Source organism: Sciurus vulgaris (genome assembly GCF_902686455.1).
Source record: "Sciurus vulgaris genome assembly, chromosome: X".
In the NCBI taxonomy this organism is placed as follows: domain Eukaryota; kingdom Metazoa; phylum Chordata; class Mammalia; order Rodentia; family Sciuridae; genus Sciurus; species Sciurus vulgaris.
Genome location: NC_136471.1, coordinates 9355259 through 9374119, shown reverse-complemented (window position 1 = coordinate 9374119; position 18861 = coordinate 9355259).

Below are 18861 nucleotides of genomic sequence, written 5' to 3'. Positions count from 1 at the left end.
TACTTTTAATCCTCTAGGATGTCAATGAGTAATTAGTTCTTAAACATAGATAATCTATTGAACATCTATTTGTATTATGACTTCCAATTCTTACTTTTCCAATTTCTCTTATTATTTCCCTTTATTTCTACATTGATGAACAGTTATATATGAATGACAGATGGGAAAAAAAAGAATCATAGAGCAGACCTTTTGAGACTGGGCTGGTGATTACCCAGGTCTTCAGAATAGATAGAGAGTAGAAGTGTCCTGCTCTGGCAGGATGTATGATGAAAGCTGCTTTGGTGGAAAGGTGGGCAGTCTGGCCAGCTTCAGTCACACTGCACACAGTATATTGCTCAGGAAGTTTACAGGTTGGAAGGACGATAATAGAGATCCACATTTCTGAGTAGAATAAGGCTTCATTCAAACAATGATGATTGTGAGGACATTGAAGATGAGGATGGAGCTGTTGAAAGACAGATGTCCTCACTTGATCTGATATCCCTTGGTCTCTGGGCCTCCTTAGGTAAATTTCTAAAAATCCTCCTTAATAGTTGTATATGGTGACTAGACCTTTATGTCTTTATTTTATTTGTATTGTGAAATTCTTATGTAATTTGGTTTTGCTTTTTCTTTCCTATTCATGGTATTCTTCCTTCCTTTTGGATTGTTTTGTATTATTGATCATGTTTACATATGTTATGGTAATTTAGGTCCATAATTATTTTTGGAAATAATTTGGGGTACTTGATCATTTTTCTATGTGTTTTATTGTTTTTTTTTTATCTTTTTCTTATAAAATATAGAGATGTTTTACTGGCATACTCCTATATACAACCTAATATATTGTGGATTGGATTCAACTGTAAAGTGGAGGATGGATTAGGTGATTCTAGTTATTTTTCAACACTGCCATCTTGTGATTGTGATCCAAATCTTTTAAGAAGAGAAAAGTGTTGGAGGCCGCTGCCCTGTAGGGCCCGCAGTGGTGGCTGGCCTCGCCCTAAGGTGCCTAGAAGCCCAGCTGCAAGTGCTTTCTATTGGCTGACTGATCTCCTCCGCCTCCGTGCTTAGCTCGTGATCAGTATGTGTCCTCATTACCCACCATTAAGTCTCCACGCGCCAAATGCCTGACCCATTAAGGTGATTGGCTGTTATAGCCCATAAGGCTGCATATTTTGCCCGGCGGGGATAGCAAGGCAGAGCAAGCAAGGCAAGGAGGGCAGGCAGCAGCTGCGGGACGAGAAAAGAGGAGAGGCGGCCGCGGCGCGACGAGAGAGGAAGAAGAGAGAAGTGGCAGCTGCACGAGATAAAAGAAGGAGAGAGAAAACTGCACGACAAGAGAAGAAGGAGAGAGAGAGCTGCACAACAAGAGAAGAAAAAGAAGACGGCGGCGGTGGAGGAGGAGGAAGAACCAGGCACTCGGCTCAGAAGCTCTCCCGTAAAAATAAAGACCTTAAAACTTCATTTGAGAGCCGAGTCTTCATTGTACTCGCTGGACGAGGCAGAAAAGGTCTTTAATTTCTTTTGTCTCATATTCCAAGAACAATTGTCTTGAAACACAGATTACCACTTAAGCACATACTCTTAAAATATTGTGAAATCTTACATATGCAAAAATGATAAAGAAACCCACCACCTATGTTCAGCTTAAAGAATAATTAAATGAACACTCCATCCTGATTAAGAAATAGAACACTACTAAAGGGAAACATAGAGGCCATCTATGTGCCTGTCCCTGATTCCATCCTTTTGCCTTTCCCCCAGAGGTAACTATTACTTTGAATTTTGTGTTAATCATTCCCTTACTTTTCAGACAGTATTACCACCTAGGCATATATGCTTAAACAGTATATGGCTGAATTTTTGGCATTCAGTTTGTTTCTGAGAGTCACGTTTACTGTGTATGGATAAGGTTTGTTCTTCCCCACTGCTATGCGTTTATCTATTATGTAGATAGAAAACACCCCATGATGCTGCTGAGAAACAATTGCCTTGTTTCCAGTTTGAAGCCATGACAGAGTTGCTCTGAGCAATCCTGTGCCTGTCTTCTAGGGTACAGGTGCAGGAACTTCTTTAACAAATATCCACAATATTGAGAATTTATAGATAACGAATTTATTAGACAAGGTCAAATGGTTTCCCAATGTGATTGTGCCAATATGCCATCCCACAAATAGTGTATGAGAGTTAATTTTCTGTGTATCTACATTTATACATGGCATCAAATAATTTGGTATCATCAGTCTCTTTTAAATTTTATTTTGTTGGTTCTTCTCAGTTATATAGGATAGAAGAATCAATTTTCATAAAATTATACAAGCATAGGATGTATCTTATTTAAATTAGAACCCCATTCATGTGGGTGGGAATGATGGTGAGGTTCACTTAGGTATTTTCATATGTATACATAGGAAAAGTATGTTAGATTCATGTTATTATGTGGTAGTAAATAGATTCTGATAATCTAATGACAGTGGATTTTAAAATTGGCTGGGAAACTTTTTGTCTATGTGTAATGTTTTTTTTTTAAATTTTTTCTAATTAGTTATAGATGATGATGCATTTTAACATATCATACATAAATGGAGTACAACTTATTCTTCTGTTTATACGTGATGTAGAATCATACAGGTTGTGTAATCCTATATACATATAGGGTAATAATGTCCAATTCATTCTACTATCCTTCCTACTCCCATTCACCCTCCCCTCCCTTTACTTTCCTCTGCCTAATCCAAAGTAACTATTTTTACCTAGCCTCACCCCCTATTGTGAATTAGCATCCACATATCAGAGAAAACATTTGGCATTTGGTTCTTTGGGATTGGTTTATTTCATTTAGCATGATATTCTCCAGTTCTATCCATTTACCTGCAAATGCCATAATTTCATTGTTCTTTAAGGCTGAGTAATATTCCATTGTGTATATACACCATTTCTTTATCCATTCATCTGCTGAAGGGCACCTAAGTTGGTTCCATAATTTAGCTATTGTGAATTGATCTGCTATAAACATCTATGTGACTACATGAATGTAATATGCTGATTTTAAGCCCTTTGGGTATAAACCAAGGAGTGGGATAGCTGGGTCAAATGGTAGTTCCATTCCAACTTTTCTGAGGAATCTCGATACTGTTTTCCAGAATGGGTGTACCAATTTGCAACTCCACCAGCAATGTATGAGTGGACCTTTTCCCACACATCTTCACAAACATTTATCGTTGCTTGTATTCTTGATAATTGCCATTCTGACTGGAGTGACATGAAATCTTAATTTTGATTTGCATTTCTCTAATTGCTAGAGATGTTGAGCATTTTTTAATATACTTGTTGATCGACTATAATTTTTGTTCTGTGAAGTGTCTATTTATGTTGTTGGCATTAATTTTTTTGAGTTCTTTATATATCCTGGAAATTAATACTCACTCTGAGGTGCATGTGGTAAAGATTTTCTCCCATTCTGTAGGCTCTCTCTTTACATTATTGTTTCCTTTGCTGAGAAGAAGCTGTTTAGTTTGAATTCATCTCATTTATTGATTCTTGATTTTACTTCTTGTGTTTTAGGAGTCTTGTTGTGGAAGTCAGATCCTAAGCCTATGTGAGGCAAATTTGGGCCTAATTTTTCTTCTATTAGGCATAGGGTGTCTGTTCTAGTGCCTAAGTCTTTGACGCACTTTGAGTTGAGTTTTATACAGGGTGAGAGATAAGGGTTTAAAATCATTGTGTTACATATGGTCTTGTTAATGTAAAAAATTACTTGAGGAATGGTATGATGATTATGTTTGTTATTGTTTGTGTATAAAGAGGAGTTTTGTTTTTATAGCTGTAAAAATGTTGAACAACCTTAATCATTTATTCACTATTTTGAAATGTATCTGTTCACTGATCTAATTTCATCTTTTTATATATGGAAATAATGGTCTACTAATTACTGAAGTTTATAGAACTATTTAGGTAACTGAATACTCAATTAATTTAATGTATTTTTCTTTTCAAATCTTTCTTTTACCCATGTAAAAGTCAAAGATGAAATTGGAAATAAATAAGTCAATTTAATATATTCTAATAACCATTTTTTTTGTTATTACTTCTTGGTAATTGTTATATTAATAATATTGTGACTTGGTACAGAATAGATATCTCAATATATTCATATGTCATCTTATGTTCGTTAGTAACATTTTATTTTTCTTTATAAAGATGTGTACATTTATTTTTATAGATTAGAGGTTTTTTGAGTGTGCTTATGTCCTAATATTTTTATTTGAATATGTGGGATACCTATAATATCATCTGGTGAATAGTGTTCCTAAGGAGAAAGACAGCTTTTCTGATGTCTATTCCATTGTACATAGTCTGTGTGTAGTTACTGTTTGTTCCATTCAAATATCAACTTTGCATCCATGTAGTATTTCTTAATCTTCATATTGTTATTATTTTGTAAATATAGTGTTTCTTTTAATTATGATACTATCCATTAGAAATAGTCTTGTCTTACACAAACATTTATTTTAGAAGCCTATCTTTCTTACTCAAAATGAACTCTCTCTTCCTGTCTTCATTTTCTTGGCCTGTTTTTGTTTTCTTATCCTCAAATCGACGTCCTTATTTTCTTGGACAACATAACTGGCACCCACCAATTAAGAAATCATTCAGTCATAAATACAGGGCACCTGTACTAAGTGCCCTATAGTAGTAGAAAATAAGCAGATAACATCTTCCTCATTGAGCTCACATAGGAGCTAGACCAAATAAATTAACGTGCATGGCTATAAAAATATGGAAAGCATGGTAGGGGCATAGATAGTGAACAAATGCTGTCAGTTAGCAGACCAATCAGGGAATTCCTCTCAGAAATAGCTTTGGAGTAGAGGCCTATGTGGGTGAAAGAGAAATGCTTCATGAACATCTGGGGAGGAACATTTCAGGCAAGGAGAAAAAAATAGCAAGGGCAAAGGTCCTTGGACAAGAAAGCTACTTGCAGGGAGACATATGTGGCAATTATTGAGCCATCATAAGGATGCATTTAGTTCAAACTATCATCAGAGGGTTTTCAGCAGAGAAGTGACACATTCTTCTTTATATTTTAAAAGAATCTTCCAACCAATAGGAATTTAAATCTCTTAATTTTCTACAATTTTTATCCTTCACTTTCGCTTACAAATTCAATTTGATTCTTCCTCATATAGCCATTCTTTTGTTCCCAGACCCATCCTAGAATTCAGCTGCATTTTCTTGTATATGGAGCATCACAACAGAATTCCTCTTGTACCCCTGCCCCCAGTTTATCTAGTATAAATTTTAAATTTCTAAAAATACAAACCTGTCTATGCTAGTTGCCTTCTTTAAAAATGGAATCCTTTGGATCCCTTCTGGACCTTGTAAAAATCCAAAATTTCTTATTCTGTAGTTGCAATATGGTCCCAACATCATCAACCACTGAAGATTTTCGTATTATTTTTTCTCATATTTCTCTTCTCATTATTATTGGTTATTTTTAGTTATGTATGACAGTAGAGTCTATTTTGATGTATTTATACAAACATGGAGTACATTCTTACTCTAATAGGATCCAAGTCTTATTGTTATGCATAATGGTTGGATTCACTGTTGTATATTCATATACGTACATAAGGAAAGTTAGGTCAGTTTCATTTCACTGTCTTTCCTTTTCACATCCCTCCTCTCTTACCTTCATACTCTGCCTGATTTTTTATCAAATCTATAAGATTTATCATGACCACTATTGTCTTCTAGTCAAGCAGATCAAGATCAAGATAGTTTCTTGTGGAGACTACAGTTATCTCCCACAGAATTTTTTCTGTTAGAGAAAAATATTTTTTTTTGATGTTATCCTAAAACTGGGGAAGTAGGTAAACACGGATGTCAGATTTTTTCCTGGAAATGCGCTGTATTATTACTTCCTTTTTTCCTTTTGTTTCTCCTTTCCATGCTGGAAATTGAACCCGGGTTTTGTGCATGCTAAGTGCATGCTCTACCACTGAACTGTACCCCCAAGCCCTTTTTTCTTTGTATGGTATAGCTGCTTGTATTTGTTTCCTATAGATTCCACCAGAATATTCCACAAACTAGGAGGCTTAATAATCCATACTCTCTTGTTCTGGAGATTACAAATCCCAAATCAAGGTATCAGCAAGTTATGCCCTCTGAATGATCTAGAGGGAGAATCACTGTCTGCCTCTCCTTTTCTTCCAATAGTTGCTGTCAATCCTTGGCAGTTCTTGATGTACAGAGGTACACTGCAATCTCTGACTCCGTATTCCCTTATACTTCTTTCCTCTGCATGTGTCTGCATCTAAATTTTCCTCCTACAAGAACACCAGTCCTAATCTACCTAAACTATTTTAATCTAATATGACCTCATCTTAACTTGATTACATCTGCAAAGACCCTATTTTCAAATAAGATCATGTACCCAGAGGGATTATGTCTTAAGCATATCTTCTTGGGCAACATGATTTAATACACATCAGTGTTCATACCACATAGAAGTCCCTAGGAACTGCCTTTATGATTGGTATAATCACTCACATATAGACATACAGTTTCTCTGAAGAAAACTTTGTGTTTTTTTTAAGTTGCATGAGATATTGCCATACCATAATTCTTGATGGCTTTATCTCTGTCAGTAGCAAAAGTTGGAGCTTTGTCTTTCCATTCTAGAGGTCCATATGCTTTAAATACACAGTTTAATTCAGGTCACTTTTTAGAAGACTGGACCCCTGTCTTTTCCTCAGCCAAGTGTTTGTCTATACTTATGTGAGACCACACTGGTTTTTCATAGAGAAAGATTTAGGATGCAGCTCCTTACAAAATTTTCTTAAACCAACTCTCATTTATTATAACCATTGGAAGATCCTCGATACCTTTTGCTTTGAGTTAGTGCCATTATTCTCTCTCCAATATAGTAGTTGTTTTCCTCTCTTTTATTTACATACTACAATTAGAGCTACTCTCAACAATCATGTAGGATTTTGTATAAACACATCTCTCCATTTCTCTGGGATATGTACCCAGAAGTACAATTAATAGGTACTAGATGCTGTGTATGTATGTGTGAAGACTGTGTTTTTACAAAACTACCAAACTATTTTCCAAAGTGGATGTACTATTTCATATTCTTACCAGAATTACATAAAAGATTTACTTTCTCTGCATCCTTGCAAACAGTGTTGTCACTATTTTTGTTTTAGAACTTCTAATAAATGTATAGTGATATTTAATTGTGGTCTTAATTTGTATTGTACCAATATCTACTGATATTCAACATCTTTTCATGAACATACTGACCATCCATATGTCCTCTTTGGTGCAACACCTCATGTGTCTTCTGTTTCTAGTTGTTTTGCTTTATTCTCTTTCCTGTTAAATTTTAAGAGTTCTTTATGGAGTCTACAATAAGCCCTTTGTCACATGTGTGCTTTTCTAATAGATCTTCCAAAATTTAATTTGTTATTTTATCCTCTTAAAATCTTTCATATAAAATCTTTTAATTTGAACCAGATATAATTTATTTTTTTCTTTAATAGGTTATGCTTTTGCTGTCACCAAGTCCTAGGTTATGAACTATTTGTCCTATTTTATTTTTTAAATGTTATAATTTTATACTTTACACCTATATTTATCATTCAATTTAAAGTTATTTGTGGTGTTTTCATTTTGGAATATTTACAGAAAAATTGAAAAAATACTTCAGTTTCACATAGTTTTTTTTTTTTTTTTTTTTTTTTTTGGTATTTTAACATTCATCTTTATTCATTTTTCCTGAACATATATACAAGGTTTTTAATAGTTTTAACCCATATGAACATCTTTCATTGCTACTGTACTTTTGCCAAAACTAAGAAATTAACATTGACATTTTGCTCTTAACAAAACCTCAGTTTAATTTTTATTTTACCAACATTTACACTAATGTCTGATTTTTTCCCAAATCCAGTCTAGTATATAACATTTTACTTAATTGTGAAAGTTTACATCATAAATATAAAATAAAATATATGAAATGCATTGATGAATAAATTGAAATAATTACATGATTCATAACACTTATTAGAAAATTCATAAATGATTTAAGATATTTTTACATATTAACATAATTGGATAAATAAAACTTTGTCACCAGTGTCATTTTGAATACTAGCATATAGCAATCTGGAATTTTTATTTTGTTTTGAATTTGTTAATAAGTGAAGGAAACATGTCATATTCCCATGTCAATTATGTTAATACGTTTGTCCTGTTTATCCTTATATGTGAAAGGAAATAGTTCTAAATTTTCTGAATTCTACAAGGTATATCAAATCAAGATAAACTATACCTCCTTAATAAACAAACTGGCCTGATGTTTTCCATAGGGAATAGTTTCTTAAATAGACAAAACTATTAAAGCTTTTGATTTCTTCTTCAGCAAGTTCTGTTTTCAGAATTGTTGGCATGCCATTTTCAGTAGTATTATATATTGCATTTCTACCTTAATTGTACCTATGTCTTCCTCATGTTCAGAATACTGTTTATTTGTGCCTTCTTTTTATACCAATAAGTTCTTCCAGACATTTGCCTATTTTTAGAGTTTTTTTTCCCCTCAAATAATCCACAATGAGTTTTTGTATCCTCTCTATTTTTTATTTTATATTACATAGATTTATACTGTCATTATATTTCATATGTTATTTGGGCATTTCTTTTGTTTTAATTCCTTAAGAATGAAAACATATAACTATTGGCTTCATTTCTTCTATTCAAAAAAGTCAAATTACAGAGCTTTCTCAAAGCATTGCGACAAGTATTGCATTTTGTTATTTTCATTATATTTCAATTCTACTTATTTTTAAAATTCCCATGATGATTTCAGTAAGTGTTTAGTAAGAAGCAGAAGGAAGCCATCATTTGCCTGGTAGCTCCATAGAATCAAGGCCAGGGTATGTAAATGCTAGTGGCATCAATACCTAAAGAGGACTTGAGACTGGCAGTGGTTAGCTATGCTTTATTTTTAACTACTGAAATATTTAGAAGGCTTTTTAATTTTCAAAATTGTGAATATTTTTCAATATTGTACAACTTCATCATATTTTTTCAGAATATATTTAACTGCACATATCATTTCAAATATATTCACCTATTTTTATAGTCTAAGCTGTAGCCAATTTTTACAAGTGTTCCTGTTCAGTTTGTAAAATGTACTTTCTAATCATTCAATGCAGAAATCAGTATATGACCCAGAAGTCAAATGAATCATTATTTATGTGCTTAATATTCAGATATCTTTTATCTTTGGGATTTGTAAAATGTACTTCCACTTAATATTTAATCAAACATATAGCTCTCTACCATTATGTGATTGGCTATTTTTTCCTATAGTTCTCTCATTATTTGATTCAAATATTTTGAGACCACTTTGTTTGTTACATGTATATTTAAAATTGCTACATTTTGGGCTGGTGTTGTGGCTCAGTCCTAGAGAACTTGCCTAACGTGTTAGGGTTCCATCCTCAGCACCACATAAAAATAAGTAAATAAAATAAAGGTATTGTGTCCATGTACAAGTAAAAATACTTTTAAAAATTGGTACATTTATTTTGGTGAGTTACAGTTAACATTACATAGTGACCATCTCTATCCTTATCCTGACAATATTTTTCTCTTGTTAATATAGCTACACTAGCTTCTTTGGACTAATTTTTGACAGATGACTTTTTCCATGCTTTTACCCCCAACTATTATGTGTTCTTATGTTTAAAAATAGCAGTTAATTAATTCTGGAATATTTTCACTACTTCACCATGTTGTGACTTCAAATTGCTCAGTTTCCATCCTTTCCCTACCTTATTCATATTGATATTTTGTAGACTTTTATTTGAGTGTAACTATGTAATTTGAGTGTAGTTCTCTGTTCATCTCTCTCTCTCTCTCCATTTTAATACATCAACATTTATCATTATCGCCTCTTCTATATAGTCTCAGATAATTGCTGGAATATTACCTCCTCTTATTGTGTATTTTTAACTCATTTGTGAATATCTGTGGAATAAAACTAGGGCTTTTATGACTATGAATCATTTCATCTTGCCATTTTAGTTGAATGACAATTTGGATATGTAAATGTGCAAAATTTCACTTTTGTTTTCTTTAGTTTCTTGCACTATGTACTGCTTTTGAAAACTTTTATCATTATGACTCTTGCTGTCTTTCTGTAAGCTACTAGTTTCCTCTTTTCTTTGATATTTAAAAAGATTCACTCTGTTTTAAGGTACATGTGTATTTTTTATTTCTCCTTTTTCAGTATATTTTGAATCTTCCTTTTGTTACCTTTATGTGTTATTTCATTGTAAGAAGTTTACCTCCTTTGGTTTTTCAACTGCTTTCTTCCCTGAATTTTCATTTGTGTGTCTTTCTGGGGCACTTATTATCTGACAAGATTCATACAGCTTAGCTTCCTTTTTAACTTTTTTTTCATTTATTGAAAGAAAAAAATGATAATACCTATATTTAGCATATTATGCATTTATGACATACAATGTGGTGTTTTGATATACATAGTGAACTATTTATGAGCTATGTGATTTTTCTGTTTCTCAAAACAAAGCTCTATTTCCAGCTTTTGCACACTGTTCCCACTTTCACACACAGGCATTTACTCATTTCAACTTGTTCTCTTGTCTTCAAATGCAAGAATCATACATTGCCAGCTCCTTCTGAGATCTGTGTCATAACCTTTCTTACTCCACACGATATTACTCTACTATCGCCACTGCATTTGGCAACCATTCCACCTTTTCATTATCTGGGGTTTCAGCTGTTCCTGGCTTCATGAAAGAAGTATGCATTTCTGTTGCCATATGCTCCTTGAGAATTCCAAAAGGAGAAGGAAGATAAGTGACCTTAAGCTAATGTGCTCATACTAGAAATCTTCTATTATGCTATTTCATTTGAAGTTCCAAAATGTTGAAAGCAAATTTATAATCCTCTTAACTCTAATCAAGACACAAGGGGAAAATACCAATTGCTTAGTTCTTCTCTGACTCTCCAAGACAAATTGTTTTTTCTGCACTCCAGTCTCTCTGCAAGACTGGGCTCTCTGTTTACACACTAGTGTAGCCTTTTGTTTGTTCTCTTATCTCAGTGTAGTCCCTGTTTCTCTGTTAGCAATATGATAGTTAATAGTTCTAAATGTTAAATTAATATGTCCTCGGCAAAGCGGCAGAGGTGGAAAACAGTTTGTCCCATCTAAAACTGAAGAGAGATTTAGTAGTATCGGGTTCATTGTATTATTTTGAATACCTAATGATTCATTGAATGAACGTACTTTTTTTCTTAATATATATTACCTCCTTAATCTTTAGTATTCAATTGGAGGGTTTCCATTGTCAGAAAAGAATAAAGCACATGAGTTATATTTGTATTTTAGATAAATAATAGGCACTATTTGGAAATAAGTATATCCTAAGAAATAGTGGATTGTGTTATTTAATGATTGTCTTTTTCCACTTCTGCATAATTTTTTTTTCAAAAGTGGACATACTTTGCTTAAAAAAGCAGGTACAGGGTCTTTACTAATGTAATACAGGCCTTTAAAACTAAAAGTAAACAATAATATGGAGCTGAATCGTGATCTTATTAATACTGGTAAAAGCCTGCTAGTGATCAAGATAAATAGTCGATGCAGTAACTGAAGCATTTTTATTATTAAATTTTACAGATTTAAAATTAACTAAAATTAAACATTCATAGCATTTATAATTTTCAAACCAAATATCTACCTTTATTAACTTTCCTAATACATAACAGCTCAAGTACATTCTATATTTATTATAGTGAAAACTGATAAAGAGGTCAAGAGTTGCTTGAAAGCTTGATGGGTATGATTATGGGCAGAGTGAGATAGTCCCCCTTTAATTTTTAATATTCTTTTCAGTAATGTTGCAAAGATATACGATCATTGAGAAAATTTATAAGATTTAATTGTCTATCCATTACCATTGTATTATTAATGAATGACAATTTCTAAATTCAAAAATATTTCAGAATATTGCTTTTTGTTAAGGCCTATATAAATTTTCTTGAACATTATGGGAAAGGTCTCTTTGCTTTTCTTCATTTAATTGTAGTAATTGTGAGCTTATATATTTTGCTAAACTTTTATTATAATAAACTTCTCTAGATTGCTGTTACAGTAACTCCAAATAAAATCTTAAAAATGTTATGAAGAATTTCCTTATCAACTTTGATTCATTAGAATATTATCTTTTACACTTACTTTGTAAAATGTGTAATAATTTGATATTTTAATAGCTATTAAATGATGAATGTAAGTGTCTGTGATGAATGTAATTATCAATATATGGCAACTTGGGAGAAATCAAATGAAACTTTTTAAACTAAAATTAAGTTGACAAAAATATAGAATTAAATTCTGGTTTTCATTAGAAAAATAACAGATTTTACTAAAAGTCACTTGGAATAGCAAATGACACAATTCATGTATCTATTTGGCATTGTAGGCAAACTTGTCCTTATATTTGCAATAGCACATACTCTTATAAAATTCATGAAATTTGTATTGCTGTGTGAACAAGTTATCGTGATATAAATATTTTAAACCATTACAATAATTTTTAATTTTTATTACAGGATTATATTAAACAAAGATTAACAAAATATTTAATGAAAAAATCATTTTTATTTTACTGAATGAACTTCAGGAATCAAAATTTATGTTGTAACTTAATGATCATAAGAAATTAAGTTATGTTACTTAAAAAACCTGCACAAGTGTTGAGGAGGCAAAAAGTTATTCTTTTTAAGTTTCCAGTCGATGAGAATTAAATTGACATAAAACAGATTAAAACAAGAAAAACAGATTTGGGGAGACCCTCTTAACAAAATGCAGACCCCAAAAGATAGTTAGTGGTAGTGTCAAACATTATATGCTAGGTTGAACAAAGTGTAGTAAAGTGAGAAAATGCAATTTTGATCTTATATCTAGCAATCTAGCTCAATTTTCAAATTCATTTTAGGAGTTTGACATCTTTTGGATTTTGTACATGGAAAAGCGTGCTATCTGCAAATAACAGCAGTTTTAGTTTTTCCTTTCCAATTCATATGACATTTGCTTATTCTTTTTATTTTTTCTGCTGGATGGAATTTCTAGCATTATGTTTGATAAGCAGGTGAAAAATAGCTAATTGTTTAATAAAAATTGAAAAACAAGAGGCTAGTTGAGGGGATAGAAACCCTGGGAGACATTTGGCAATATTTGCAAGGTAATTACCACGAAGGACATGAGAAAGCCTGGGGAAAGGCTGGAGGAAGTGAACTGCCAATTGCTAAGTCATGAAACGCTGACCAAAATCTTCTGCACTGTGGAGCTAATGTTTTAAACTTCTGGATGAACGCAACAAGTCTCATTTTACCCAGGGCATGGAATAAGACTCATTGAAACTGGCTATAAGTAATCTCTACCTCTGAGAGAAGGACAGGACAATAACCTGGCTCGAGATCATTAGAGATTTCCTATAGCCAGGGAAAAGGCAAAAATGCTGGAAAAGGCCAGTCCATAACACCAGTGATAGTGAACCTGCTTCTAACACTTAGTACTAGGACAAGAGAAAGCCTCCCAACATCAGGCCACCACACAGTGAGCAAAAAACAAGGAAGTTTACTGATGAGGTACAGGCAAAATCATGAATAGCAATGATTGGCATAAACAGAAAAACACAGCTAACAAGGAAAATACATAATGTACAATTGAGAACAAACCAAGGATGTCTTCTCAGGACATATACACACAAATCCATGGTTTGTGTGCTGAAAATTGTAATAAGTATTAGCAATTTTATATCCTTTGACCAACATTTATCTAACTCCCTCCCATAAGTATCTTTCACAATGGTAGCCACCATTCTACATCAAATTTCATGAGATCAACTTGTTAAAATTCCACATCTGAGATTATGAGGTATTATGAAGAATGAATACAAGAGATCTATTGTATAGCATTGTGACTATATTTAATAATATATTCAGGAAAAATGCTAGGAAAGGGTATATAATGTTCTCACCACAAAAACCTATGGCAGGTAGTATACATGTTAATTAGCTAGATTTAGTCATTCAACAATGTATAACTACTTCAAAACTTACTGTTGCACACAATAAATAAATGTGATTTTAACCATTAATTTAAAAATGTTAGCAGTTGTCCTCTCTTAACCCCAACCACCCTTGCCTCGTACCACTTTTGACAAGAAACAAGCTAGTGGTATATATCCTAATTGTTATCTTTCCTCAACATCTTAAAAACACATACACCTGTACATACTCATATATACACATAAGCAAGATTTCTTGGTATCTTGTTGAAAACAAATCAGATATGATTTATATGTTAATTTTCAAAATTGGGGGTCAATTATCTGGTTAATTATAATTCATAAATAGATTCTAGATGTAGTATCAGAGGCCATTAGTAAAAATCTAGTTATTTTCATTTCTTATTTTTAGGAATGGACCTAAGTAACAAAACGGCAATGTATTTTCTTTTTAAATAATGGCTTATTTAATTAGGGATGTTTACTCATTTTTAACAGTAAAGAGTGTAAGGACACATAAACAAAAATTTAATGATAACAAAAATTTAACAATTTTCCATTACACTATGTATTTCTCCAATCCTTCATAAACAATGATAATAGCTTAGTTAACCTCTTCCCTATTTTATTTTATGCACAAAATGCTAATCTATACAAAGTCCAAACGGGCATAAACACACACAAACTCTAAAGTATTTGGAAATATTTTTACAATGTAAATATTGTATGAATATATATTTTCATTGAATTATGAACAATAAGTACATCATAGACATCCAAATTAGATTACTTTATGAATTAATGTTCAAAATATTTTAAAATTAGGAATTTTAAACTTCAACCCATGTCGACTGAATTTGGGTGTATGTTTTAAATTGAGGGTAAATTATATATTATTTTTTGTAAAATATCATCTTTGGTTAACAGTTAACTCTCAAAGTGAAATAAATTTTTGTCAATGAATGAACCAACTGCAGTTGCCTAAATTATTATTATGGTATTATAAGAATAAGGATTTTATAATTCAAATGTTTTTCCTAGTCTAATTATCCATTGCATTTATCTTATACAAGATTGATTTATTTTTGGAAATTAATAACATCTCATTTTCTCAAATATACCAAAAATTACAATAGATTACATTCTAATATTTAATTCTAATATGAGTATAATGTAATTCATGACTTATTAACAGCTTTTTAATATTGCACTTTTCATGTGCATTTATCATTATTATTCAAATTTGTTTTTCATATCTGAAAGTTGTTTTTCATCATAAAATTCCTTAAAAATATTTAGGTTTATTCCATAGAAATTTAGATTGAATCTCTCATTTTTTTATTTTTCTGTTTTCATTATTGATGTTAATTTTGGTGATTAGGAAAGCTCTTTATTATTTTTCTCCTTCCTGAGCAAACTACCATTTATCAATTTTTTTAACAGGATTTTCCGGATCTTTCTAGTTGGATAAGACAGCTTTCTTTTTCATGAATCACAGATTTAAAAATCCCTAACACACATTCTCATAAAAGTATGTGTCAAATGTTCTCCCATAAAATTCCGGTAGTACTTATTTTGGAATTATGCTCAATATGTGTCTCTTAAACCTTGGAGACACTCCTGTATTTTAAAATCCATGTTCTCATAAATGATTTTCAGTGACTTTGATGCCAGCTCATTTGGAATTGCCTTGACAATTATCTCAATGTTAAACAAGTTTGAGACTTTCACTATGAGAAGACTCACTCAAATTATGAAATGCTTGCACATTTTAAGTACAAGATCAAAACTGCTTAAAAATGCACTTTGTTAGAGAATTGAAAGATGAGTTAATAATCGTGTATTTTAATATGCCTCATAGTAGCTCACAATTGTTTTCATGTTTTTTTACTCAGGCTGATGCTAAACTAGTAGTACAAAATTATAGTTTACCTGCTACATGTTGGTTGCGAGGAGTTGAAGAAATAATCTACATTAAATAAACAAGAATTCTACCCAACGTTTAAACATTATGCTTAATGTATCTACCTATATAAATATTTATTATTAACATATGGTATGATTATCTTGTTTTAATATTAGAGAGACAGATTTTTAAAAATTTATTTTTACTGTAAACAAATGGGATACATCTTGATTCTCTGATCATAAAGTGGAGGCATACCATTTGTGTAATCACACATTTACATAGGGTAATGGTGTTTGATTCTGTTATTTTTTTCAATCCCCCCCACCACTCCCACCCCTCTTTTCCCTCTATACAGTCCCTCCTTCCTCCATTCTTGCCTCCCTCCCACCCCCCATTATGTGTCATCATCTGCTTATCACCAAGATCACTCCTCCTTTGGTGTTTTCACATTGGCTTATCTCACTTCCCATGATATACTCCAATTTCATCCATTTCCCTGCAAATGCCATAATTTTATTATTCTTTATGGCTCAGTAATATTCCATTTTATATATATATATACCACACTTTCTTTGTCCATTCATCAATGGAAGGACATCTAGGTTGCTTCCACAATCTGGCTATAGTGAATTGAGCAGCTATGAACATTGATGTGGCTGTATCTCTGTAGTATGCTGATTTTAAGTCCCTTGGGTATAAACTGAGGAGTGTGACAGCTGCGTCAAATGGTGGTTCCATTCCAAGCTTTCTGAGGAATCTCCACACTGCTTTCCAGAGTGGCTGCACTAAATTGCAACCCCACCAGCAATATATGAGTGTACGTTTTTCCCCACATCCTCTAACACCTATTGTTGCTTGTATTCTTGATAATCACCATTGTAATCAGGGTGAGATGGAATCTTAGGGTAGTTTTGATTTGCATTTCTCTTCTTACTAGAGATGTTGAACATTTTTTCATATATCTGTTGATTGCTTGTAGATCTTCTTCTGTGAAGTGTCTGTTCATTTCCTTAGCCCATTTGTTGATTGGGTTATTTGTATTCCTGGTGTAGAGTTTTTTGAGTTATCTATGTATTCTAAAAATTAGTGCTCTATCTGAAGTATGAGTGGCAAAGATTTTCTCCCACTCTGTAGGCTCTCTCTTCACATTGCTGATAGTTTCCTTTGCTGACAGAAAAATTTTAGTTTGAATCTATCCCACTTATTGATTCTTGCTTTTATTTCTTGTGCTATGGGAGTCCTGCTAAGGAAGTCTGATCCTAAGCTGACATGTTGAAGATTTGGACCTACTTTTTCTTCTATAATATGCAGGGTCTCTGGTCTGATTCCAAGGTCCTTGATCCATTTTGAGCCGAGTATTGTGCAGGGTGAGAGATAGGGGTTTAGTTTCATTCTGTTGCATATGGATTTCCAGTTTTCCCAGCACCATTTGTTGAAGAGGCTATCTTTTCTCCATTGCATATTTTTGGCGACTTTATCTAGTATGAGAAAATAGTATTTATTTGGGTTTGTGTCCGTGTCCTCTATTCTGTACCATTGATCTACCTGTCTATTTTGGTACAAACACCATGCCATTTTTGTTACTATTGCTCTGTAATACAGTTGAAAGTCTGGTATTGTGATACCCTCTGCTTCACTCTTCCTGCTAAGGATTGCTTTAGCTATTCTGGGTTTCTTATTCTTCCAGATGAATTTCATAATTGTTTGCTCTATTTCTGTAAGGTATGTCATTGGGATTTTAATTGGAATTGCATTGAATCTGTATAGCACTTTTGGTAGTATGGCCATTTTGACAATATTAATTCTGCCTATCCAAGAACATGGGAAATCGTTCCATTTTCTAAGGTTTTCTTTAATTTCTTTCTTTAGTGTTCTGTAGTTCTCATTGTAGAGGTCTTTCACCTCTTTCATTATATTGATTCCCAAGTATTTTATTTTTTTCAAGGCTATTGTGAATGGAGTAGTTTTCCTAATTTCTCTTTCTGAAGATTCATCACTTATGTATAAAAATGCATTAGATTTATGAGCATTGATTTTATAACCTGCTACTTCACTGAATTCACTTTTGAGTTCTAAAAGTTTTCTGGTGGAATTTCCAGGTTCTTCTAAATATATAATCATGCCATCAGCAAATAGGAATAGTCTGAGTTCTTTTTTCCTATTTGTATCCCTTTAATTTCCTTGGTCTGTCTAATTGCTCTGGCTAGAGTTTCAAGGATGATGTTGAATAGAAGTGGTGAAAGAGGGCATCCCTGCCTTACTCCAGTTTTTAGGGGGAATGCATTCAGTTTTTCACCATTTAGAATGATATTGGCCATGGGCTTAGCGTAGATGGCCTTTACAATGTTAAGGAATGTTCCCACTGTCCCTATTTTTTTCTAGTGTTTTGAGCATGAAGAGGTGGTGTATTTTATCAAATGCTTTTTCTGCATCTTTCAAAATAATCATATGATTCTTAACTTTAAGTCTGTTGATATGGTGAATGACATTTATTGATTTCTGGATGTTGAACCAACCTTGCATCCCTGGGATAAAACCCACTTGATCATGATGCACTATCTTTTTAATATGTTTTTGTATACAATTTGATAAAATTTTGTTGAGAATTTTTGCATCAATATTCATTAAGGATATTGGTCTGAAATTTTCTTTCCTCAATGTATCTCTGTCTGGTTTAGGTATCAGGGTGATATTGGCTGCATAGAATGAGTTTGGGAGGGTTCCCTCCTCTTCTATTTCATCGAGTACTTTGAGGAGTATTGGAGTGAGCTCTTCTTTAAAGGTTTTGTAGAACTCGGCTGAGAACCCATCTGTTCCCGGACTTTTCTTTGTTGTTAGGCTTTTGATGACGTCTTC